This window comes from Sus scrofa, chromosome 18 (genome assembly GCF_000003025.6).
Source record: "Sus scrofa isolate TJ Tabasco breed Duroc chromosome 18, Sscrofa11.1, whole genome shotgun sequence".
NCBI lineage: Eukaryota > Metazoa > Chordata > Mammalia > Artiodactyla > Suidae > Sus > Sus scrofa.
Window position 1 is genome coordinate 50,244,745 of NC_010460.4, and position 27,192 is coordinate 50,271,936.

General features: G+C 43.9%; 1 pseudogene across 1 annotated transcript; it reads left to right on the plus strand.

Moving 5' to 3' along the window:
• LOC100625510 lies at nt 3,837–4,350 on the plus strand (annotated as a pseudogene). The gene has a single exon (XR_001302469.1). The product of XR_001302469.1 is annotated as a 60S acidic ribosomal protein P1 pseudogene (transcript).

The window sequence follows — 27,192 nt, forward strand, 5'->3', positions numbered from 1 at the left end:
GGGCATCCAGCACCGTCCCCGGGAAGGACTAGCCCTGCCCACAGTGAAGGGAAGGGAGGCCTGGGTTGTACCCTGCTGGAATTGCGCAGGTCCCAACTACCCACCCAGTGTCAGGACAGACATGGGTTTTCCTTGGCACCTGAAGCACAGCAGGATGTGAGCCGCCGAATAAATGCACAGAAGCAGGTTGAATGGTTTTAGCTTAGTCTTTCTTTTTTACTTAGAGAAACTTGAGATAGTGCTGTGAGACTGAAGCTATTCCACAAAATGCCTCAATTTAAACTTCTGAGCTGGTGCTGATGGCACCGTGGGTTTCTATAAGATGAGATGGGCAAGAGCCCAGTGGGAGGTTAAGGCAGAGGCGCTGCATCTCCCCTTCCTGGCGCCTCTCAGGTGCCCGGCTGCATCTCTACTTTGAGCCCGTGTATATCCTTGTGTGTGTGTACTTGTATGTATATGTCTGTGTATATATATACACACACATGTATGTCCTTATGTGTGTAAATATATATGTATTATACATACAACGTGTGTGTGTGTCATATATGTCGGGGAGGGGTTAATTTAAGGAGTTGGCTCACACTACTGTGTGGCTGGCCAGCCCCAAATCTGCAGGGCAGGTGGCAGACAGGAGACCGAAGAAGGAGCTGAACCTGCAGCTCAGATCTGGAGGCGAATATCCTCTTCCCCAAGGAAGCTCCATCTTTTCTCTTAAGGCCGTCAACTGACTAGACACGGCCCACCCACATTCGAGAGGTTCCTCTGCTTACTCAGTTTTCTGATTTAAACACTCATCTCATCTAAGTAACTTCAGGGTGTCATCTAGACCAGTGTTTGATCACACATCCAGGCAAGAGAGCCTAGCCTAGTTGACCCATAAACCTACTCACTAAGGAGTCCTCCTGTGGGGTAAGAGGTGAAGGTCAGGCATTGTCCCTGCAGTGGCTTGGGTCCCTTTTCTGGTGCAGGTTCAATCCCTGGACCCAGAACTTTCACATGCGTGGGTGTGGCCAAAGAAAATTAATTCATCACATCATTCCTTCAACAAAGAAAGAAGAGGGCCTGAGTCGATGCAGCCATGGTGAGGGTACCCCGGGTGAATGCAGAAGCCGGAGGCAGCAGGTACAGAGTGAGGCCCAGGAGGCTGCCGGCCTGGGTGATCGGCAGGACGCAAGTGTCCCCGGCTGACTCAGCCACTGGGGCCGCAGGGTGATAACGAGCTGCCAATCAAAATTTTTCCCCTGATGGAAGAACTATTTGTTTTCTCAGACTAATTAGAAGCACTGCCATCAGGAAGAGTCTTGTGCCAGCGTTTGAAAATAGAATCACTTTTCCAGGAAAGTGCTGTGCTGAAAGCCCCCACCCCCACCCTGCCCCTGGGGCCACAGGAGCAGCTGCCCCTGCCCGGAGGGCCAGGCTCCATCACGAGGCAGGGCCACAGCGGGTGGGGTCCTCCTCGCTGCGGCCAGGAACAGGGCATGCGGGCGACAAACTCATCTCCAGCCACTTGGAGGCCGGGTTTTCTCCATCGGCCACGGGGCTGCGGGGGTCAGAGTAAATGAGTTGGCAGCTGAGGTGGCCCCACCAGCCACTCGACCCTGCAGATAAATGAAGGAAGGGCACAGGCAGTACCAGCCCTCGCCTCTCCCGTGCTGGGAGACACAGAGGAAACAAGCTGAGGCCCGGCTGCAGAGCGAGAGCTTGATTAGATGCTCAAAATTTGAAAGTCATGGTTTATAAAGTCATTCGATGTATTGGCTCTGTTTCAAAAAAAAAAAGAATCTATGAAGTCACCCTGCTCTCTGTCCCATCCCCATTTTTATGTAACTTGTTTTCTTTGGGGCTCAAGGACGCACAAGCCATTCATTTATTCAGCCATTCATTCATTTATCCAGCTTTACTGGGATGTAATCAGCATATAACATCGTGTAAGTTTCAGCACAGTCTGATGATTTGATAGACGTATGTTTTGCGAAATGATCACACCTTAAGGTCAGTTGACTTCTCCATCAGCAACTCCAAATCCGAGCCGAATCTGCGACCTACACCAGAGCTAGTGGCAACGCCAGATCCTTAACCCACTGAGTGAGGTCAGGGATCGAACCCTCATCCTCGTGGTTACTAGTCAGATTCGTTTCCACTGAGCCACGACGGGAACCCCTCCAAGCTTTTTTCTTGATTTAAAGACCCCACCCCCACCCCCACTGGCTTCTATATGTGACTCTCAGTCTAGGACAGAGTGGTCTAAATATACGTGTGTGCACTTGTGTACAGGCACGCTGCGCGTGTGCACCCAAACGTGTGCTAATTATGTAGAGTGTGGCCTCAGCCCCCCTGTCTACACACCACCACCACCACCCCAGGAAAGGGGGGCCTCAGACAGGCAGACACACAACACAGTGTTTGTGCACCAGCTTCTGGGCTTTCAGACGTGACTACGGGGCACACTTGCCCTGTTCACCTTTCCCAGGGCAGGTGTGGGCTCCCAGGCACACCCGCCCCCAAACAGCCCTCTCTGGGGTGGGAAGGGAGGTGGGTAGGGAGAAGCAGAGAGCTGGATGCTCTGGGGAGCCCCTGCGAGGGTCTCAGCCGCATGCTTTCCAGGGCAGCCCTGGGAGCTCTAGGATTCTGAGAGAAGACCGGGGCTTAGGCTTCAGAAAACAGACAGAGAGCGGATTCCTCCTCCCGCCACAACAACCCTGCACAGACACGCAGACCTGACAGCAGAACAGGGGACAGGAGCGTGGACATGGCCACTGGGGTGTGTCTACTCAGAGCAGCACACAGGCTGGACTCCGAGGCCCCGTGGAGAAGCGGGTTTTCCTGCGCCCTCTCCAAGCGTGGGGATGCTGAGCCAAGGAAGCAGAGCAACTTCAGGCTGAAGGTGGTGCAGACAAGGTGCCAGGGCAAGAGCCACACCAACCCCGAGCTGGGCCCAGACGGCCCCAAAAGGAACCAGACACGAGGGTGGCCAGCCACCCCTCACAATCAGGTGCACCCCCTGCCGCATGACCCGTGCACCCCAGAACTCGGAGGGACACCACAGGACAATAACGGGGTGGTGGGAGATGAACTCTGGGACGGACGGAACTTGAGTCTTCTCTGCTATCAGTCATGAGATGGGTGGGGAGAGAAAGTCAAGTGAGAAACAAAAAAGGAGATTTACACTCAATTTGAAGAACTAGGGAGTTCCCGTCATTGCGCAGTGGTTAACGAACCCAACTAGGAACCACGAGGCTGTGGGGTCGATCCCTGGCCTTGCTCAGTGGGTTAAGGATCCGGCGTTGCCGTGAGCTGTGGTGTGGGTCACAGACACGGGTCAAATCCAGCCTGGCTGTGGCTGTGGTGTAGGCCGGCAGCTGCAGTTCCGATTCCACCCCTAACCTGGGAACCTCCATATGCTGTGGGTGTTGCCCTAAAAAGCAAAAAAAAAAAAAAAAAAAAAAACTTTCTTCTGGTCTCAAACACATAGAAATGAGAGCTAAGACAGAGGCACACAACAAATGAGCAAGGCGTTCTGGGTGAGTGAGCTGAGAAGAGAAACGGAGATGTCTTTTAACTTCAAGCTTTATGTTCCTTGTGCTAAGAACTTAAGGCCACTGAAGGAAGAGAATTCGGAAGTAAGCTGCCAAAGCGACGGAGGGGGAAATGAATGAAGTAAGTGTGGGCCCTGTGAGTGTCGGGAGGGAGGGTTCAAGAAGCAGGCAAAGAGCGTGGTAAACAGACAACCGCAAAATCAGTCAGCGAAGCCCAAAAAACACGCGGGCGTGATCACAACCACGTAAACGCATTACCCTCCCTCTTAAAAAGCAAAGGCCCCCTTTCCTCAGCTGCCGCTAAGGTGCTCGATTCTTCCGAGGAAGCTAAGGCCGAGTTGGGGTGAGGCCCTCACTTCATCCGGCGACTAGCACCGCGCCTGGCAGCCCCCACCTAGCATTGGTCCGCACCATGGCCTCCGTCTCGGAGCTCGCCTGCATCTACTCTGCCCTCATTCTGCACGACGATGAGGTGACGGTCACGGAGGATAAGATCAATGCTCTCATTAAAGCAGCAGGTGTAAATGTTGAGCCATTCTGGCCAGGCTTGTTTGCAAAGGCTCTGGCCAATGTCAACATCGGGAGCCTCATCTGCAATGTGGGGGCTGGTGACCTGCCCCAGCAGCTGGTGCTGCACCAGCAGGAGGTCCTGCCCCAGCCAACACTGCTGCCCCAGCTGAGGAGAAGAAAGTAGAAACAAAGAAAAAAGAATCTGAGGAGTCTGATGATGATATGGGCTTTGGTCTTTTTGACTAAACTTCTATAACATTCGATAATAAAAAGCTGAGCTATTCAAAAAAAAAAAAAAAAAAAAGCAAAGGCCGTTACATGGACTTGAACAACTAAACCTGAATGCTTTTGACTATGAAAGACAAATAAACAAACACCAAGAAAAAGCACAAGGCAAGCACTAACCAGAATAAAGCTGCTGCAGTGTTTCACGTCAATCGTATGCATGGCAAAAGCCACTGATAAGACCTGGAATAGCTTCCCACAAGAAAGAACCCGGACAGCTATGAATCACCTGCTGTCCGCACTGAGCCATGAGCCCCGACATCACTTCAATGTCCCACCAAGATGCAACACCCAAGGAGCTCCCTGTGGCTCAGTGGGTTAAGGATCCGACATTGTCACTGCCATGGCTCTGGTTACTACAGTGGTGTGGGTTCCGTCCCTGGCCAGGGAACTTCTACGTGCCTCGGGTGTGGCAAAAGAAAGATGCCATGCCAGATACTAAGTGAAATAAGTCACACAGAGAAAGACAAATATCATATGAGGTCTCCTCTATGTGGATTCTAAAAATGTAATACAAGAGTTCCCATCGTGGCTCAGCAGTAATGAACCCAACTAGTGTCCACGAGGACACGAGTTCGATCTCCGGCCTTGCTCAGTGGGTTAAGGATCTGGCAGTGCTGTGAGCTATGGTGTAGGTCACAGATGTGGCTCAGATCCCACAGGGTTGCTGTGGCTGTGGCGTAGGCCAGCAGCTATAGCTCCGATTGTACCACTAGCCTGGGAACTTCCATATGCTGCAGGTGCAGCCCTAAAAATAAATAAATAAATAAATAAATAAATAAATAAACAAATAAATAAATAAATAAAAATACAATACGGATGAACTTATTTACAAAACAGAAATAGACTCACAGACATAGAAAACAAACTTACGGTTACCAAAAGCAAAAGGCGGGGTAGGGATAAATGAAGGGTTTGGGATTAGCATAAAATAGCCAGCCAGCAAGGACCTGCAATTGAACACAGGGAGCTGCCCTTAATATCGTATAATAACCTGTAACAGAAAAGAATCTGAAAAGGAAGATGTGTATCTATCCAGGTACATATGTTTCTGTGAATCACTTTGTTGTACACCTGAAATTAACACAATATTGTAAATCAACTACGCTTCAATAAACAAGAAGAAACGCCATGCCTTGCTGAGGAGCCTAGGGAAGAAGGACCCTGGTGGAGGGGGTCAGCCTTGCTGCGGTGAGGAGGTGGGAGAAGGAGAGGCTGAGGCAGTTAGCAGGTGAGGGCATTTCAGGAAGAAATGTGTATGCAAGAAAGAGAACCCCAAAACCTCCGCAAGGGGCGCCTTGAGTTTTTCCTGGTGCTGGGCTAAGTCTATAAGACGCACTCGGCAAAGTTACTAAGTATACTAAGTATACTAAGTATACTAAGCAAAGTTCCACAAGGCTGGGGAAAGAATGCCCAGACCTCACACAGGGCATGGAATGTTTATCCCATGACCAGTCAGAACATAGGTCCTTGGGCTCTCCATCCCTTTCACCATCCATGGTACCCAGCGTGAGGGATGCTCTAAGCTAGGGTCCAGCTTCGGACCTAAGAAACAAACATTTTCTATCATGCATTTTTTTCACCTATGAGCTCAGAATAGTTTGTACCTTTTCTACAAGCTGGAAAAAGTCAAAAGGATAATAGTATTTCAAGACAATTAAAAACAGTATTCAGAATTCCTATTGTGATGCAGCGTAAATGAATCCAACTGGTGTCCACGAGGGTGTGGGTTCCATCCCTAGACTTGCTCAGTGACTCGGGGATCCTGCATTCCCATGAGCTGTGGTGTAGGCCAACAGCTGTAGCTCCCATTTGACCCCTAGCCTGGGAACTTCCACATGCCAAAGGTTTGGCCCTAAAAAGCAAAAAAAAAAAAAGATAAAAATAATTGTATTCAGTTCAAAATTTCAGTGTCTATAAATAAAGCTTAATTGGAATAGTCACGCTCAGTAGCTTACATATTGTTTTGTGCTGTAATAGCAGAGTTGAAACGTTGTGACAGAGACCTTATGGCTCACAAAGTCTGAAATACTTACTATCTGGCTTGCTAGAGAAGTGTTTTCTCATTAGAGAAAATCCCTGGTCTACACGCCACACGGCAACACTAACAACAGGATGTTGAAGAAAACAAGAACATGATGAGGTGGGGGGAAGATTTTAAAAGAACCAGATGGAGCATCTAGAGATGAGAAATGCAGTATCTGAAATCAATTTATTGGGTGGGCATTCATCAGATTGGTCAATTTCTGTGACTGTTACTTGAGTGTTTCCATAAAAGGCATTTTATAAGATACAGTATAATCTTGGGGGTTTTTGGTTTTTTAATTTTTTTTATTGAAGTATAGTTAATTTACAATGTTGTGTCCGTTTCAAGTGTACAATAAAGTGATGAACTTATACATGCATATATTCTTTTTCAGACTTTTTTCTATTATGTGTTATTACAAGATATTGAGTATAATTCCCTGTGCAATTCAGTAGGTCCTCGTTGTTTATCCATTCTATATATATAGGCAATCCTTGGTTTTGACTTATACAAATCAAATCTGAGTGATACAATCTGAGTGTGATTTAACTCAGAAAATCTACTTGTATTCTTTATGTCGTCTATATGACAATTTTTTTGTCCATATGACCTGTCATAGACTGAAAGTGATATTAAATTCTTCTTGTTCCATCCTTTTAAGTTTAATTTGCCCATGTCATTCTGTTTAAAGATGGAGTCTAGGGACAGCAGATCGTTGGGTTCCATTTTTTATCCATTCTGACAATTTCATTCTTTTTATTGGGTTCAGACCATTTACATTTAATGTAATGAATTCAGGTAAGTCTGCCATCCTATCGTTGGTTTTCTCCTTGTTCCTTCTGACTTTTGTTCCTCTGTTACCCCTTTCCTGCCTGCTTTTGGGTTGCTAAATATCATGTATATTCCATTTCAATGTATCTATTGTGATTTTTTTTTTACTGTGTCTGTTTGTATAATATTTTCAGTGATGCTCCCTTTGATATCAATTTTATTCTCAGTTATAAAGTAGAAACTTACCACAATATGGTTCCCTTTGCCCTCCACCTTTTATGCTATATTTATCTTGAAATTATTATACCTACATAAATTTAAAACACCATCAGGCAGTGGTATTTTTTTCCTTCCAACATTCAATCCTATTCTTTAAAACTCCAGAAGAGAAAAATAATCGATTACACTTGCTTATATTTAGCATCTCTTACACTCCTTTCTTCCTGATGTACACAGTCTTTCTGGCATTCTTTTCCATCTGTCTGAGAAATTCTTCTAATAATTCTTTGGAGCAGTGCCGGCAATGAATTCTCTAAGTTTTTCTTCTTCTTTGAAAGATTTTATTTCAACCTCATTCCTAAAAATTTTTCTGACAGATACAGAACTCTGTGTTGACAATTCCTTTCTTTTAGTACTCTAAAACTGTGACTCAGGCGTTCCCATTGTGGCTCAGCGGTAATGAACGTGGCTAGGATCCATGCGGACGCAGGTTCAATCCCTGGCCTCGATCAGGGGGTTAAGGATCTGGCGTTGTAGTGAGCTGTGGTGTAGGCCGAAGACATGACTTGGATCTGGCGTTGCTGTGCCTGTGGTGTAGGCTAGCAGATGTATCTCCAATTCGACCTCTAGCCTGGGAACCTCCATATGCTGCAGGTGCAGCCCTGCCCCCCCCCAAAAAAACAAAAAAAAAGGTCTGTGAGTCTGTTTCTGTTTTGCAAATAAGTGCATTTGTATCCTTTTTCTTTGATTCTTCATAGAAGTGATATCATATGTTTGCCTTTCACTATTTGACTAACTTCACTTAGTATGATAATTTCTAGGTTCATCCATGTGTGTGCAAATGACATTATTTTATTCTTTTTTATGGACAAGTAATATTCCATCGTATACACATACATTTTATTCTTTATGATGCAATTATAAATGAGATTGCTTTTCTAATTTCTTTTTCTGCTCGTCTGTTATAAGTGTATAGAAAGGCAACTGATGTTTGCGTACTGGTTTTGTATCCTGCAACTTTCCTGAATTCCTTTGCCAGTTCTCATAGTTTTTCGGTGGAGTCTTTAAGGTTTTCTATACATAATATCATGCAATCTGCAAAGAGAGAGACCGTTTTATTTCTTCCTTTCCAATTTGGATTTTCTTGCCTAATCACGCTCACTAGGACTTTCCGTACTGTCGAATAAAAGTGACAAGAGTGGGCTTCCTGTCTTGTTTCTGGTCGTAGAGGAAAAGCTTTTGGCTTTTCACCTTTGAGCAGGCCATTAGCCGCACGTGGTTTTATTACGCTGTGGCGCATTCCTTCCAAGTGCACTTTCGTTGAGTTTTTAGCATAAAGAGAAGTTAAATTTTATCAAAGGCTTTTTCTACCTCTATTGCGATGATCACACGATTTTTATCCTTCATTTTGTTCATGTGGTGTATCACACGATTGAGCTGCAGATACTGAACCATCCCGGTATCCCTGGAATTGGTGTACAATCCTTTTAATGTATTACAAAGGTGTATTTTTCTAATATATGAGAGTTGCAGACATGTTTGATTTGCTGGTGTCCAGGGGTGGAGGAGATAAATACATATGATTTGGTTTAAGTGTTTGGACAAATGCAAGTGCAGAGATCTCTGACTATGAGGGTTCCAACCGGCTCACCCCTCTATGTCCACTTCCACATCTCTAAAATGGGATTAAAAATAGTATCCAGGTGTTCCCATCGTGGCGCAGCAGAAACAAATCCGACTAGGAACCATGAGGTTGCGGGTTCGATCCCTGGCCTGGCTCAGTGGGTTAAGGATCTGGTATTGCCGTGAGCTGTGGTGTAGGTCGCAGACACGGCTCAGATCTGGCATTGCTATGGCTGTGGTGCACGCCGGCAACTGCAGCTCCGATTCGACCCCTAGCCTGGGAACATCCATATGCCATGGGTGTGGCCCTAAAAAGACCAAAAAAAAAAAAAATAGTATCTAACTCAGTTGTGTGAGGAAGAAACGAATTAATTCATGCATAGCACCTAGAACAGGGCAAGCACAAATTAGGTGCTCAGCAAACATTACCTTATGTATCTCAATATATGTAAAGAAAATCAAAGCCAACTCGTTCTCATTTTGGAATCTGTCATCTCCTGAAACTAGAGTGGCCACATAACCCCTTCCTGAAGATGCTTGTCCTGAATACAGAGGAGACAAAACAAAAAAAGACCCTGACCACTGATGTTCCACAAGGCAGCAGCCAAGCAGACAATGGTGATGAAAATCCTCTCACCCAGCGTTTGAAGGAAAGAAAACTCAGAAAAGGACTGAGGATTGAAAAAAAGAAAACCTAGAGAGGACAAAATAGATGATAAAGGAATACGGGGTTGGTTGGTTGGTTGGTTGAATACAGTGCAGCTCTTCCTTCCAGGAACTGGAGAACCTCAGGGCATTTTCAGGAAACCATAGTAGAGTGAGAAATAACTGGGAGAAAGACAACAGCTGTTTTTAAAAGAGATTGTTGATGTCATCTCATCACTGTTCAGCACAGCAAGCACTTATTTCCAAGTGCAAAGCTTCCGAGTTTTAATTTTCTAATTAAGAAGCAAAAATATTACTGCCACTATGCTTGGTATTTAAATTGGAAATGAATGTGCATAAAATTAATATTTTGAAGAATCACTTTGCTTCTCTGCTCTGGCTTTTCTAACTTTTCTATGCAGCTTTTAAACTCATTCAGAAAACAAAAGCACTTTAATTTTAAACAGCCCCATTGATTTATCAAATAGAATGGAATAAATCTAGAATTACTTAATAACTTAAACTGAAAGAACTAAAAATCAATTGGCTTTTTGGGGCTTTCCAATTTTTTACAAAAATATCTTGAAGAGATGGTACTCAAAGATATTAAGCAGTATAATAACATTCCCTGGAGTTCCCGTTGTGACTAAGAGGGAACAAATCTGACTAACATCCATGAGGACGCAGGTTCGATCCCTGGCCTCACTCGGTGGGTTAAGGATCCGGCATTGTTGTGAGCTGTGGTGTAGGCCACAGACGTGGCTTGGATTTGGCATTGCTATGGCTGTGGCGTAGGCCAGCAGCTATAGCTCTGATTAAGAACTCTAGCCTGGGGACCTCCATATGTGGAGGGTGCAGCCCTAAAAAGCAATAAATAAATAAATAAATAAATAAATAAATAAATAAATAAATAAATTCCCCAAGAGATCATGACAAATATGCTTTTATCCAGATGTTAAATTGTACCAAAATGCCCTAGCAGAGTTTTTAACTGAGGAAACGTTTCCTCGCGTACTCAGTACAAATAGGAGATGATAAATAGTCACAGGAGTGAAAGCGCTTATTAACTCAGGTCCCTTTTAAACCTTTTTCAATTGCTACTACATTTAATTCCCAACAACCAAAATAATCCTTAGGGACACATTTTCATTTATAAAACATTTACAAAACAAAGTCCTCCATAATCATAAAATCACTTGGTCTTTTGGAGTTTGCAAAAAGCAATTTGATTTCCATTTATTACGTAAAAATAGTAAGTTTTAAAAGAGCGCATCTATAATAGGATTTTGGTTCCATAAGCAAATATGAAAAAAAGTCCATTAAGTGAAACGTGGACTATTAACATTACATAAACAGGAATGATTTCATTAATGCAATGATCTTTGTATCTTATGTTTTGGGAGACATTTATTACTAAAGGAAATGTTTTTTAAATTTTTTATTAAAGTATAGTTGATTTACAATGGGCCTTCAATTTCTACTGAACAGCCAAGTGACTCAGTCATACATGCACATTCTTTTTTTTCTTTTTTCCAAACTATCTTCCATCAGGTTCCACCCCAAGAGACTGGATATCCTTCCCTGTGCTGCACAGTAGGAGCCCATTGCTTATCCGTTCTAAATGGAATAGTCTTCAAACACCAATCCCAAACTGTAAAATAAACTTTTACTGTAGATTAGGGTTAGACGTAGAAAAAGTTGTGAAAATGGTAGTTTTCATATAACTGACAACCCAGTTTCCACTATTATATTGTATTATGTACTGTCTTATATAAAACATGTACTACGTTGTAGTCCATATCTTAATACGTTTCAGCTAATGAATCAATACTGACACATCATTATGCCCTGAAGTCCGCATTTTATTTGGACTTCGTTAGCGCTTAGCCATGGTCCTTTTTCTGTTCCAGGTCCCATCCAGGACACTGCATGAAGTTAGCTGGCATGTGCCCTTCGACTCCTCTTGGCTAGTACGAAAAAAGTTTCTCAGACTTTTTCTTGCTTTGGATGACCGTTACAGTTGGGGGGCTCATTGGTCAGGTATTTTGTACGACTTCCCTAAACACGGGTTTATCTGATGTTTTTCCGTAATTACACTGGGCTGTAGGTTTTGAGGAGGAGACCCACCGAGGGAGAGTGCCCCTCCCATCACATCACATCAAGGACACATATCACCAACATGATGTCACCTCCAGTGCTCGCTGTGGTCACCTGGCTGAGGTCACGTCTTCAGGTGCCTCCGCTGTGAAATTATTCTTTTCCCCTTTCCATGCTGTGTTCTGTGGAAAGAAGCCACTATGCCCAGTCCACACTTAAGGGACAGGAAGCCATGCTCCACCTCCTGGAAGGTGAAGCATCTACATAAATTACTTGAATTTTTCTACAGAAGAGACTTGTCTCTTCTCCCCATTTATCTATTTATTCAGTCCTTTCTTTATACCAGACTCATGGATTTATTTTCTTCTTTAGGTTGTATTGATTTTGTTGCTATAATGGCCCCGCTTTGGCCAACGTGGGCTCCTCCATGTTGCTCCTGTGTCCCTTTGGCATCATCAGGTTTTTTCAGATGCTTCCTCTTCTGGCACTACCAGGTGCTCCAGGCTCACCCTGTAGATTCCTTGCCCAGGAATAGAATCAACCCGTCCTCCAAACAGTCCTGGATCCTTTTATAGGAGAATGGGACTAAAAAGCAAGATCTGGGCACCAATGGCGCGCATTTCCCCTGGCATGTCCCTGCTTCTGAGCCTTCTCAGCACACAAAGCAATGTAATATGTGTGCGTCTGCTAACCTGTGTGCGTATGCATATCACTTCTATGTGTGTCGTCTATAGCAACATTAGCTAAACACGACTTCACACTGATGTCTCAGATTGTGATCTACTGCCACTTGGTTCATTACAGCCTTCTTCCTTGCTTATCTGTAAGCTCCCTCTGCAACAGTGAGACATCTGCTCCCACCAGACACATATCTCATTGTTCAGGACAGGACACATGGAGTGGTTTCAGAGCTGCACTGCATAAGGAACGACCCAAGGACAGTGCTGTGAACAGACTGTCTGCCTCTCGTCCTACCATCGCTATTTATTTCCACAGTTATCCAGGTCAGCACCTTATTCTCCCACCCCCTTAGTAAGGTTATTTTACACTTTTGTGAAGCCATCTTTCACAAGCGAATTCCACCTGGGGCTCCCCAAACTCCTAGATGATTTTTTGAAGTTGCAGATTTTAAAGGTTCACTCTTTGTGCTATAAAGTTCCATTTTAACAAGTGCAGTGTCATGGACCCACCATTAAAAAGTGCAGGGAGTTTCACCGCCAAAAAAAATCCCTTGTGCTTTACCCAGTCAACCTTCTAAGCCCATGAAAATCATCTGCCAAATGCAGATACCAATCTGTTTACCAGCTTTATACGTTTGCCTCTTCCAGAACACCACATAAATTGAATCATACAATATGTAGGCTTTTAAGACTGCCTTCTTCCACGTATCAGTATCCATCCAAGATTCATGCCGATCTTTGCACGGCTCAATAGCTCATTCCTTTCATCGCTAAACAACATCCCACCAAGTTAAGTTAGCACAGTATGTTTATCGATTCACCTCCTGAAGCATATCTTGATTGCTTCCACTTGGGGTGATCATGACTAAAATTGCTACAGATATTTGCATGCAGCTTTTTTTGTGGATACAATTTTTCAAATCAGTTGAAAAAATACTCAGAAGCACAATTTTTGGATCATGTGATAAGACTATGTTTAGCATTATAAGAAGCTGCCAAACTCTCTGCCAAAGTGGCTGTACCATTTTGCAACTCCATCGACAATGAGAGTTCCTATTGTTCTGCATTCTCACCAGAAACTGGCATAATCTTTTTTTTATTCTTTAATTTTAGAATTCTAAGAAGTTTTTGTCACGTTGCATTGTCATGGCATGTCGCTAACAATAACTGATGTTGAGAATCTTCATAGGCTCAGTTACTACCTGTATGTCATTTTTGGAGAAGTATCCTGTTCAGATCTTTTGCCTGTTTTATAATAGAGTCTCTTGAGTTTTAAGAGTTCTATGTATATACTGGACACAAGTCCTTTATCAGGAAGGTGGCTTGCAAATATTTTTCTCCCAGTCTATGGCTTGTTCTTTCATTACAAAGCAAAAGTCTTTCAAAGGGCAAACATTTTTAATTTTAAGGAAGTGCAATTATTAATTTTTTTCTTTCATGGATTGTGCTAAGTATTGTATCTATAAAATCGTTACCAAGCCTGAAGTCATCCAAATTTTAACATGTTTTCTTCCAGAAGTTTTATGACTTTGCACATTTATATCTACTTTGAGTTCATTTTTGTGTAAGATGTGGAGGTCTGTTTCTAGGCTCCCTCTTTTTTTTTTTTTTTTTTTTTTTTTTTGCACATAAAAGTCCACCATTTGTTGAAAAGATTATCCTTTCTCCTTTGAAATGCTTTTATGTCTTTATTAAAAATTAGTGCGCTATAATTGTGCCAGACAACTTCTAAGTTCTCTATTCTCTTCCTTTGATAAATGTGTCCACTCTTTCGCTGGCTTTCTTTTCCTATTTTTAAAGTTTCATTGAAGTAGAGTTGATTTACAAGGCTGTGATCATTTCTGCTGTACTACCAAGTGATTCAGTTATACATGTACCCACATCCACTCTTTTTCAGGTTTTTTCCCATATAAAGGATCACAGAATATTGGGTAGAGCTCTCTGTGCTATACAGCAGGTCCCTGTTGGCCAATCACTCCATATATGATTGTTGTCTTAATTATTGTTGCTTCATATTCCTTCATTCCTTATATTGACAGTTTGGATTGTCTCTCTTTTTTCTTGGTTAGCTTGGCTAGAGACTTGTCAGATTCCCTGATATTTTCAAAGAACCAGGATTTGGTTTTGTTGATTTCATCTTTTGTTTATTTACCTGTATTAAATTTTGTTGATTTCTGCTCTAATTTGTATGATTTTCTTTCTTCTGCCTGCTTTAGCTCTAAATTGCTCTTCTTATTCTGGTTTCCCAAGGTGAAAATTTAGATTATTTATTTTAGACCCTTTTTTTTTTTTTTTTTTTGTCTTTTTATGGCTGCACCTGAGGCATATGGAGGTTCCCAGGTTAGGGGTTGAATCAGAGCTGCAGCTGCCGGCCTCCACCACAGCCACAGCAACACCAGATCCGAATCATCTGTGCAACCTACACCACAGCTCACAGCAACGTCAGATTTTTAACCCACTGAGTGAGGTCAGGGATTGAACCTGCGTCCTCATGGATACAAGTCAGATTCGTTTCTGCTGAGCCATGACAGAAATCTCAGCCCTTCTTATTTTCTAATATTTGTATTTTAATGCTATAGATTTCCCTCTACCAATTTATTTAGCCATAGACATGGCTCAGATTTGGCGTCGCTGTGGCTGTGGCCTAGGCCAGCAGCTGTAGCTCCTATTAGACCCCTAGCTTGGGAACCTCCATATGCCACGAGTGCAGCCCTAAAAGCAAAAAACAAACAAACAAACAAGCATATTTTATGGCCCAGAATGGGATTTACCTTGGTGGATGTTCCATATGAGCTTGAGATGAATCCGCATTCTTCTGCAGGTATCACCTACATCCAGCTGATGGATGGCGCTATCGAGTTCCCGAGGCCCTTAGCGAGTTTCTGAGAGCTTGGTCTGTCGAATCACTGACAGAGGAGTGTTGAAGTTGCAGCCATGACAGTGGGCTTGTCTGTTCTCCTTTTAGTTCTACCACTTTTATCCGATGTGTTCGGATGCTCTGTTGTCAGGTGCATGCACATTTAGGATTATTATGCGCTCTTGGAGAATCTTCCCCTCATCATTGTATAATGTCATTTTTCATCCTTGTGGCGTTTCTTGTTCTGTAGTATATGCTTTGTCTGAAATTAATACAGACGATCATCGCTGTGTGGATTATTTTAGCTGGTATAACTAGCTGACTCTCAATATTTAAAGTGGGTTTCTTGGAGAGAATATGTAGTTATGTCTTATATTTTTATCCAATCTGACAAAATCTGTCTTCTAACTGGTGTATTTATACTAATCTCACTTCAAATGATTATTGGTATAAATGAACCAAGTCTTTGTAATGGCTTTTTTATTTGATTCATTTTTTTCCTTCTCTTTTCTTTCTTCTTTTTCTCTTCTCTTGTTTTAGTGGAACATTCTATACTATTTCGTTTTTTATCTCCGCTCTTGGTATATCACTTAACCTTCCATTTTAAACTTTTTAGTGGTTGTTCTAAGGTTTACAATATGCTTCTTTTTTTTTTTTTTTTTTTTGTCTCTTTTTAGGGCCGCACCCGCAGCATATGGATGTTCCCAGGACAGGGTTAAATTGGAGCCGTAGCTGCTGGCCTCCACCACAGCCACAGCAACACAGAATCCAAGCTTCATCTGTGCCCTACACCACAGCTTATAGCAACAGTGGATCCTTAACCCACTGAGCAAGGCCAGGGATCAAATCCACATCCTTGTGGATACTGGTCAGGTTCTTAACCTGCTGCACCACAGCGGGAACTCCTATAATATGCATTTTTAAGTAATCTACTTCCACCTTCAAATAACATCATTCCATTGCACATGTAGTGCTGTGTTAAATTTAAATACATAATGAAGACCAGACTTGAGAATTTCCTGAGCAGACAAAATCACTGAAGCCACATAAGCAAAACTAAATCTAGCTTATCTCACAAACGTAAGCAAAATTTAACTTTTTCTTGTAAATGTCTCTGATAATCATAAAATACACAAGACATCTTTCTAAACATGGTATAAGAGAATCACTTTTAATCAATCTTCTGGAAACCCCATTGTAATAATCAATCGTCGTAAATGTTGAACTTTCTCATTTGCATATTCATAAGCCATCCTGTAAGCTCATGACCCTGAGCTTCATATCAGTTTTGAATTTGAAAGTTCCTAATTTGCAAACTGTTCCTTTATGCACAATAAACTCTCAAAAATACTGTTTTGCTGATCTGGTGGTTTTAATTTTGCTGTTTCTGGATTTTTTTTTTTTTTTTTTTGTCTTTTTGTCTTTTCTAGGGCCGTTCCCACAGCATATGGAGGTTCCCAGGCTAGGGATCAAATCCAAGCTGTAGCCACCAGCCTACACCAGAGCCACAGCAACTCCGGGATCCAAGCCTCGTCTGCAACCTACACCACAGCTCACGGCAACACCAGATCCTTAACCCACTGAGCAAGGGCAGGGATCGAACCTGCAACCTCATGGTTCCTAGTCGGATTCGTTAACCACTGTGCCACCAAGGGAACTCCTGCTGTTTCTGGATTTTTGACAGCAGGTATCTTAAAACAGAGCATCCCAGCACCACTTTCTGCGTTTTATGGTAGTGCATTCACTCATTTAACTTATCCATGTGCTGTACTCACCCATTAGATTTTAATATTATGGGTATCTATATCTGTCAAAACACATCCACAGCATACCGTAGGTAGATAATTTATTTATATAAATCATACTACAATCAAGCTAACTAAGTAAAACAAAATAATTCACCAATTTAACAAAATAAAGAAGAAACATCATATATTCTCTGAGGCAATAAATGCCCCCCCCAAAAAAACCCCAAAAGTTTTAATAAAATTCAATACCAGAATATAAGGTCAATATGCAAAAATCAATTCTCTATCTATATATCAGCAAAAATAACTGGAAAGTAAAGTCCACAGAAGCAAAACCAGGTGCAGTAGCATCGAATCTCACACAAACACACCCACACACACACACACAAATAATCACAAATAAATTTCATGAAATATGTGCAAGAGCTCAACAGCAAAAACTACAAAATATTGCTGAGTAAAATCCATGAAGGGAAATTTAACTGAAATATATGTCAATTTTGAAAAAGAAACTGATTTTGGAAGGTTTGTACCCCTAGATTTCAAGACATCACTACAGCGCCAGGAATCAAGATGCTGGGTTGGCACAGGTATAACCAGATCAGAGAGAAGGAAGAGTGTCCTAAAGTGGCCTCACATGTAATGGATCGGATGGTTTTCAATCTACGCTCCAAGAATTTATAGGAAAACAGACATCTTTGCAAGAAGGGATGCACCAATGTTTGCACGGCCACATGAGAACTGGAAACTTGACTTCTACCTCATGCCACGCCAGGATCAATATAAGATGTATCCCAGACCCAAATGTGGAAGCTAAAACCAAGAAGCTTCTAGAAGAATACACAAGAACAATGACACCAGTACAACACCATAAATCAACTATACCCTAATGAAATTTTTTTAAAAAAAGAATACAGAAGAATAACTTCATGGCCTCCAAGCGGGCAAAGATTTCTTATAAAAGACTCAAAACTCACGAATCATAAAAGAAAAGTGATACAGTGGACTTCATCAAAATTAAAAAATGTCTCCTTGTCAAAAGGCATCATGAAAGTGGAAAAGTTCTGGCTGAAACCACATACCAGACCCTAAGTCCTTGTGTTTTGAAATGAAAGTCTTTTCCTTTAGCCTCCCAGGCCTTGCCTCTGTCTCAAAAGGCTGACTCGAGCGTTAATGCTTAGGAAATACTGTGACAGCAGAAAACTAGTTAAAACAGTTTCCGTGATGTTATGCCTCGGCCCTCGAACTTCCTCTAAGTGGCTTTTCACAAATGATCTCTTCCTTGCTTCATTGCTTTCTTTTACTGATGTTTACTTTCTAGCTAGAGTCCGATTGCACCTAGTGCTTTCTCTGGTAATTGGAACACCCCCCGAACACCCCTCCCCCGTAAGCAATCTTCTTTCCAGAGAGAAGATGGAGGAATGATATAACCCCGAAGACTAACCGAAAACCATCACCAGACCGACTGACGCCAGACGTGACGACTCTGAAATAACAGATGGAGGGAGAATAATAGAGACACCTTAATCAGTAGCCCTGTCTTCCGAGCTAAACCTCTAAGACCCCTTGCTGTCCCTTCTCAAGACAAGGACACAGTTTTTAGGCATGAGTCTGCTGTGGCCTCCTTTGCCTGGCAAAGCAGTAAAGCTGTTCTTTCGGCTTCACCCAAAACTGTCTCCGAGACTTCATTGGTGCCGGTGTACAGAGGCTGAGTTCCGGCTACATGGACATGTATTTCTTCTCCTTTCAGACAAGGCAGCATGGTGACAGCCAGGAGGGATCAGGGCTGGTGGATCCGGCCGACGCTGGGCCTGGCTCCCAGCCCCGTATCCGTCCTGCCGCGTATCAGCCCGGTAGCCGAGCAAGTTACTTCCCTCCCTGCGTGTCAACGTCTCCATCTACAAAGTGAGTGACGTGCTTGTCATGAGGACAGCCCAGGGCTTAGACACTCTCCAGACACGTAACAAATGCCACATCCACCTTGGCTGAAATTGCCTGCATCATGTCGTGTCATTTGTGGGTGGCTTGGCACCGCCCTGAGATGCTGCGGGTTGATTCTACAATTTGGGTTTGAGGCAACCTTACCTCCTTCCATACCTTATTGGTGGCGCTGGTCAATAGCAACCTCCTTTGTCATTGTACAACTATAAATGCAATAAATTCATTGAGTAATTTAAAAAAATAGCAACCTCCTTTGCTACTTTTAGTCTATTACTGAAAATGTTGCTTTGATGTTTCCATTTTTTTTTTTTTTTTTTTTGTCTTTTTGCCATTTCTTGGGCCGCTCCCAAGACATATGGAGGTTCCCAGGCTAGGGGTCCAATTGGAGCTGCAGCTGCCAGCCTACACCAGAGCCACAGCAACACAGGATCCAAGCCACATCTGCAACCTACACCACAGCTCCCGGCAACGCCAGATCCCCAACCCACTGAGCAAGACCACAGATCGAACCCGAAACCTCATGGTTTCTAGTTGGATTCGTTAACCACTGAGCCACGACAGGAACTCCTCCATTTTTTTTTTTTTTTTGTCTTTTTGCCTTTTCTTGGGCCGCTCCCGCGGCATATGGAGGTTCCCAGGCTAGGGGTCTAATCGGAGCTGTAGCTGCCGGCCTATGTCAGAGCCACAGCAACGCGGGATCTGAGCCGCGTTTGCAACCTACACCACAGCTCATGGCAACGCCGGATCCTTAACCCACTGAGCCAGGGCAGGGACCCGAACCCGCAACCTCATGGTCCCCAGTCGGATTCGTGAACCACTGCGCCACGACGGGAACTCCTCCATTTTTAATTCTTGCCTTGAATCATCTGGATGTTGCTAATTCCTTCCCCTCCCAAAGATCATTTCTAGGGATGACTCCCTGAAAATCCTCCCTGGAAGTGGAGAACTTGCCCATGGGCCACCATTTCACAGGGACTCCCAGGCCCCAGGGCAGGGGAGCTGGTGCTTCTCTTTGTGTCTGTGGTGCGTCTCCTGGTGCCAGCTGGGCATCTCCCCTCCTGGTCTAGATGCCCCACATGGAAGGCAATTTCCAACAAGGACATGGTAACTCCTTGAAGCCTGGAGATATTTATGCATTTCTTCCTTCATTCATTCATTCATCTACTCAATAAATCTTACAAATCCTAGGAGTAAAAACTCTGTCATTTGCCAGCCGACGTTTCTGTGCGCTTTGTGCATGAGGCGAGCCCAGCACCGCGTGGGCTCCCTTCTCTAGGGGCGGGGGGATAAGGACATTAAACCCATAAACAATCAAACACATGCAGAACGTTGTAAGATAAACAGGTGCCACAAACGAAACCCTCTCGGGAGTGGTTTGGGACTGGACGGGCAGGCAGGCTGGTCTGCGGAAACATCATTGAAGCTGAAACCTAAAGATCAGCAAGAAGCCACCGTCAGGAAAGAGTTTGTCCGTCGCCCACTCATTTATTCACGACCCCAGGGGCACACTACGCCTTCTGCAATCTGGATGCTGATACTCTTTTAATCCCCCTCAGGTTCCAACCCACTGTATTTCCGAGTGAGAGCAATGAATTTATCAGGAATCTCTGAGAAATGATAGAGATGGGACAAAAGAGAAAGGCGGATTTTCAAAAAGCATAACAAAGTAAGACACTGTGATATTGCCAGTAGTAATGAGAAACACATACCAATTGTCTCTCAGGATCTTGGGGGATTGGTCCCGGGATCCCCCATAGATACCAAAGTCCACGGGTGCTCCAGTCCCTTGCATGAAATGCCCTAGTATCTGCATATAGCCTGCATACACTTTTATTGTTGGTATTGTTGTTGCTTTCTAGGACCGGACCGTGGCATGTGGAGGTTCCCAGGCTCGGGGTCAAGTCAGAGCCATAGCTGCCAGCCTACAGCCACAGCAACACCAGATCCAAGCCACATCTGCGACCTACACCACAGGTCACGGCAACGCCGGATCTGTAACCCACTCAGCCAGACCAGGGATTGAACCCGAAACCTCATGGTTCCTAGTTGATTCGTTTCTGCTGCACCTCGACAGGAACTCCCTCCTGTACACTTTAAATCATCTCTAGATGAGTTATAATACCTGATACAATGTAAATGCTTTGTGAACAGTTGTCAACATGCAGCAGATGTAAGTTTTGCTTTCTGGAACTTTCCAAATTTTTTTTCATATATTTGTGATCCATCCGTGATTGGTGGAATCCACGGATGCAGAAGCCAGGTAGGGAGGGCTTACTTTTGTCTTCGTCCTGTTTCCGGCACAGAGCTCCTAAAAGCCTTGGAATTTCCTAAAGGAAGAGAGTGATAAAGTTTCTTTTGTTATATTAAGGAGGTGATTGTGGAAAGCCCCTGGGGATGAAAGCCGACCGCCAGGAGAATCAGCCACAGGATTAGATGTTTGGAAAGTTCAGTCCCACCCTCCCCCTGGGACTCTGAGGCAAGGTGAAGGGCTGGAGGTTGAATCATGGACTCCTTCATGCCTGTGCAATGAAGCCTCCAAAAAAACCCAGAAGGAGTTTCCAGGTTGGGGGACATGCAGAGATTCGGGGAGAATTGTGCTCCTGGAGAGAGCCTGGAAGCCCTGAGACTTTTCCCCATGGGCCTTGCCCTGTGCATCAATTCCATTCGTCTGTTCATCTGTATACTTCATCGTATCATTTAATTAACTGCTAATCTTGTTTCCCTGTGTTCTGTGAGTCACTCCAGCAAATAAGTCAAATCCAAGGGCAGAGTCATTGGAACCTCCAATCTATAGCTGGTGTGTTTGAAGCACAAGTGACAACCTGGACTGGGGAGTAGCATCTAAACTTGGCAGGGAAGGGAAGAGGGACGCAATCTTGCAGGATTGGGCTCTTCACCCACGGGATCAGATGCTCTTTCCAGGAAGGTAGTGTCAGAATTCGGTTGAACTGTAGTATTGTAGAGAATTCCTTGGTGAGGGAGGAACCCCCCCACCCCGCGCATGCGCCACACACACACACAGTAGAACTTGTACCAAACCCATTTTTAGTGGTGATCAGAGGTGGGGTTGGTATCAGAATTAGAATCACTGTTAGATAAATTCTGATACCTCAGACTCTGGAGCTCTACGCTGGTCCCAGACAAGGCTGTAGTGTAGAGTCAGGGACAGGAGCTGAGGCTCAGGCACATCTAGGCAGGGCCGCAGTGATGTCTCTACACCGACAGGGTTCCAGAGACCAGGTGGTGAAGGATGCTGCCTTTTCCATAAGGTCCATCTGAGAAGGAGGTCCAGGACACGAAGTCTAAGAAATAAATGCACCTGGGAGCAGACGAGTCTTTTGACAAGATCTGTCATGGCCTTTCTCTGGCCACAATGAAGAAGCTTAACAATATAATATGAGCTCTAAAGACAAGGTGCAGGTGTATCACTAAATAATTGAAAGGGAACAAAACACTTTATTTCAGTTTGCTGAAGCACAGTGCATAAAAATGGAGGGCTAAAAATAAGGAAGAAAAGAAAGGCCACCGGCTTTACCCTCATACATCCAAAAGCAGATTATTAAATACAGTTTCAATAACATTCCAAATGAATAATCACAGCTCATTCAGTCCCGTCTAATTAATTCTTGCTCCGTGGGATTCGGGGGTAACATTCTATTTTCAAGACGTAGTTCTCGCCTCTGCTGGAAATCTCCTTTTAATTGGCATCGTTTTTTTTAATTGGGGAAACTATATATAACAGAAAATGTACCATTTTGGCCATTTTAAAATGTTATTTTTTGTGGTAAAGACGTAGCATGAGATCTCCTCTCTCGGAGGATTTTTAGGTGCTCAATTCGATGCCGTAACGTGTAGGCACAGCATCGTGCCGTGACTCTCTGGAAGGCGTTCATCTTGCATCACTGAAACTTCACATCCGTTGGTTAGCAACCCCTCCTTCCTCTTCCCCCTGCCCCTAGCAACCACGCGTCTCTTCCTTGCTTCTATGAGTTTGACGCTTTTGGATGCGTCCTATAAATGGAAACCCACTCATTGTCCTCCTGTGACTAGTTTGCTTCCCTTAAGGTCATATCCTCAAGGTTCCTCCGGGTTGCCACACATTGCAGCCTTCCTTCTTTTTAAGGCTGAGCAATATTCCTGTGTACCTACAGGCCACATCTTGGTTCTCTCTTCATCTGTTTGGGTTGTTTAGATGGTAACCACAGCTTGGCTATTGTGGATAAGGGCCCAATGAATACAGAAGTGCTCACAACGCTTGAAGTTCCCGACTTCATTCCTTTTCCGTAAATACCCAGAAGTGGGGCGACTGGATCATAGGATAGTTCTATTGTTAATTTTTTAGGAACCTCTATACTGTTCCCACCACTCCCCGCGGCTGCACCAATTTCCATTCTCACCAGTGGTGCAAGAGGGTTCCCTTTCCACCGCACTCTCACCAACACACTGTCTCTCGTCTTTTTGGCAACGGCCATTCTAACAAGTGTAAAGTGACATCTCATTGTGATTTGCTTTTCCCGATGAGGAATGGGATTGAGTATCTTTTCATATACATGTTGGCCATTTGTATGGCTTCTTTGGAAAATGTCCATTCGGCTCCTCTGTTCCTCTTTAAATTGGGTTATTAGGGTTTGGAGAGGGTTTTGCCTTTTTTTTTTTTTTTTTTTAAGGGCTGCACCTGTAGCATATGGCGGTTCCCAGGCTAGGGGTCGAATCGGAGCTGTGGTCACTTGCCTACGCCACAGCCACAGGAACTTGGGAACCGAGCCATGTCTGCAACCTACACCACAGCTCACGGCAATGCTGGATCCTTAGCCCACTGAGCGAGGCCAGGAATCGAACCTGCATCCTCATGGATCCTAGTCAGATTATTCTCCACTGAGCCACGACGGGAACTCCATGGACAGAATTTTTGTAGTAGGAGTTGTTAACAGAACCTAGTGCAGCCCTTTCTGTACTAGATTTTGATCTTAACCTTCTTTGTTGAAGACCTAACTTCTCAACCTGTAAGTTAGAGCAGAACTTTGGGGCAAGAGGAAAGCAGAAACCAGCTGTTGATGACAAGCTCTGGTTATTTTATCACAGTCACCAACCACAGGAAAATGGAGGGGGCACAATGCAGAGTTACTTCACATGGATTTAATCAGTGTTTCCCCTGCAGTTAAACACATACACGGAGAGTGAAGTCAAGGACTTCTCTCCAAAGCCTTCCTATAAAGTATACAATCTCTAAAACAGTTATGTTAATATTTTACCTGAAACCTTGGCAGAGCTGTGTTGACTTTTATTTATTTATTTATTTATTTATTTATTTATTTATTTATTGTCTTTCTAAGGCCACACACACTGCATATGGAGGTTCCCAGGTTAGGGGTCAAATTGGAGCTGTAGCCATCGGCCTACACCACAGCCACAGCAACTCAGGATCTGAGCCATATCTGTGACCTACACCGCAGCAACTCCGGATCCTTAACCCACTGAGTGAGGCCAGGGACTGAAGCTGAGTCCTCATGGATGCTAGTCAGGTTCATTAACTGCTGAGCCACAACGGGAACTCCAGAGCTGTGTTGATCTGACGGATATACCCATAGAGTTTTTACAAGCGTGTTGAACTAATTAAGCACCATGGACCGTACCAAAAAAACTCATCATTTCTACTATATCTCATTTTATAATATAAAAGAACAAATCTTTGTGCCTTTCTGGCAGTTTCCTAGGAGATCACAAGGATGGTTTTAAGCGTTTTTTTAAAATGCAGAATATATTATTTTCCTGAATTTATTATTTTTTTCAGTGAGAAAAAAATTAAAAGAACTATTATATGAGATTGGGTCACTTAATTAAGATAGAATGATAGGTGCCTAACAAAAATGGTTTGGCTACTGTTTAAATAAAATAACATACATTGGGGGTCTTTTTTAGAACTTTGTGTGTGTGTGTGTGTGTGTGTGTGTGTGTGTTTAGGGCTACACCCAAGGCATAGAGAAGTTCCCAGGCTAAGGGTCCAATTGGAGCTGCAGCTGCTGGCCTACACCACAGCCAGAGCAATGAGAGATTTGAGCCCCCTGTCTGCGACCTACACCACAGCTCACAGCAAAGCCAGATCCTTAACCCACTAAGCGGGGCCAGGGATCCAACCTGCATCTTGGTGGATACTAGTCGGGGTTGTTACTGCTGAGACACAATGGGAACGCCAACATACATTGTTTTAAATAAAAGTAGACGGTGATAACGTGACAGAAGGGACCTGAATTCAGAGTTCCCGTCGTGGCTCAGTGGTTAACGAATCCGACTAGGAAAAATGAGGTTGCGGGTTCAATCTCTGGCCTTGCTCAGTGGGTTAGGGATCCAGTGTTGCCGTGAGCTGTGGTGTGGGTCGCAGATGCAGCTTGGATCCCGTGTTGCTGTGGCCCTGGCGTAGGCTGGCAGCTACAGCTCCGATTGGACCCCTAGCCTGGGAACCTCCATATGCCGTGGGAGTGGCCCAAGAAATGGCAAAAAGACAAAAAAAAAAAAAAAAAAGGAGGCTGAATTCCTACAGAAGCAAAGAATTTCCTCCAATGTCCTATTTTTAGTGAAGCACATAACCAAGTCACCAAGAGTGCAGAGGTGACCTGGTAGGGTCAGGAGTTGCTACCATCTGGGCCAATTACAGAAAGTAAAAGACTTTCTATTTCCTTAGGTTAGAAGCAGACTAAACACAAAACTAATCATTTTAACAGATAGAAAATGCAATTGCTAGTTTTTCAATAGCATAATATACAGCAGTAAATGCTCTACAAGCTCCTTTTTCTTTTTTTTCTCTGGCATTGCCTATAATATGTGGAAATGCCCAGGCCAAGGATCCAACCTGTGCCACAGCAGTGACAACACCAGGTCCTTAACCTACTGAGCCACCAGGGAACTCTACAAGTTCCTTTTTCCGATGTCATCTTATAGATAATCAAGGAGGAGATGCAAGGTTGAACCATGCAGTAATGGACGAACGTTGGAGACATCACTATGAACTTATATATTTTTTTTTTTTTGGTCTTTTTGTCTCTTTTTTTGTTGTTGTTGTTGCTATTTCTTGGGCCGCTCCCACGGCATATGGAGGTTCCCAGGCTAGGGGTCTAATCGGAGCTGTAACCACCGGCCTACGCCAGAGCCACAGCAACGCGGGATCCGAGCCGCGTCTGCAACCTACACCACAGCTCACGGCAACGCCGGATCGTTAACCCACTGAGCAAGGCCAGGGACCGAACCCGCAACCTCATGGTTCCTAGTCGGATTCGTTAACCACTGCGCCACGACGGGAACTCCCTGAACTTATATTTAACCTAATATACAGATAAGTGGACATAGATGTATACGGCCAAATATATATATTTATAGAGATGTGTATACCCACAGGTCAGTGCACACACAAGTTTCTGTAGATAAGGAAATCTTTTCCCCTCTTCCCTGCTGTTTTTGGCTGGTGTAATAACTAAACTGACATAAGAGATGAACAGGAGTTCCCATCGTGGCGCAGCAGTTAACGAATTTGACTAGGAACCATGAGGTTGCGGGTTCGATCCCTGCCCTTGCTCAGTGGGTTAAGGATCCTGAGCTGTGGTGTAGGTCGCAGACGCGGCTCAGATCCCGAGTTGCTGTGGCTCTGGCGTAGGCCAGTGGCTAGAGCACCGATTGGACCCCTAGCCTGGGAACCTCCACATGCCTCGGGAGCAGCCCAAGAAATTTAAAAAAAAAAAAAAAAAAAAAAGACAAGAGATAAACAAAACATAAATTTAATTTCATGTGTACAGGGGTCTATTAAAATATGAGGTTCAAAGAAGTAACAAAAGCAGGCATTTTTATACCTTTTAGACAAAGAAACAATACATTTGTGAAGAATTGACAAGCCAAAAACTTTAGACTTGAGGTAGGAAATTAGTAAAGTGAGAAGTTCTGTCTGTACATCCTTGTTGGCTTTAAATTCCTTCTCTCTGGTGATAAGCCTGTTGCTTTCTCGCCTGGTACAGGGAGACTACTTATCACAAGAGAGATTTATTTCCTGCTTTCAGGGTGATACGAAGAATTAAAGAATGGCCTTTGGAGTTCTCTTGTGGCACAGCAGGTCAAGGACTCAGCATTGTCACAGCTGTGGCTCAAGTTCAATCCCTGGCCTGGAAACTTCCACATGCTACAGGCTCCGTCAAAAAATAAAAGATGAAAAATAAAGTATGGGCTTTTGATTAATAATGATGTATCAAAACTGGTCCGTTGGTTGATACAA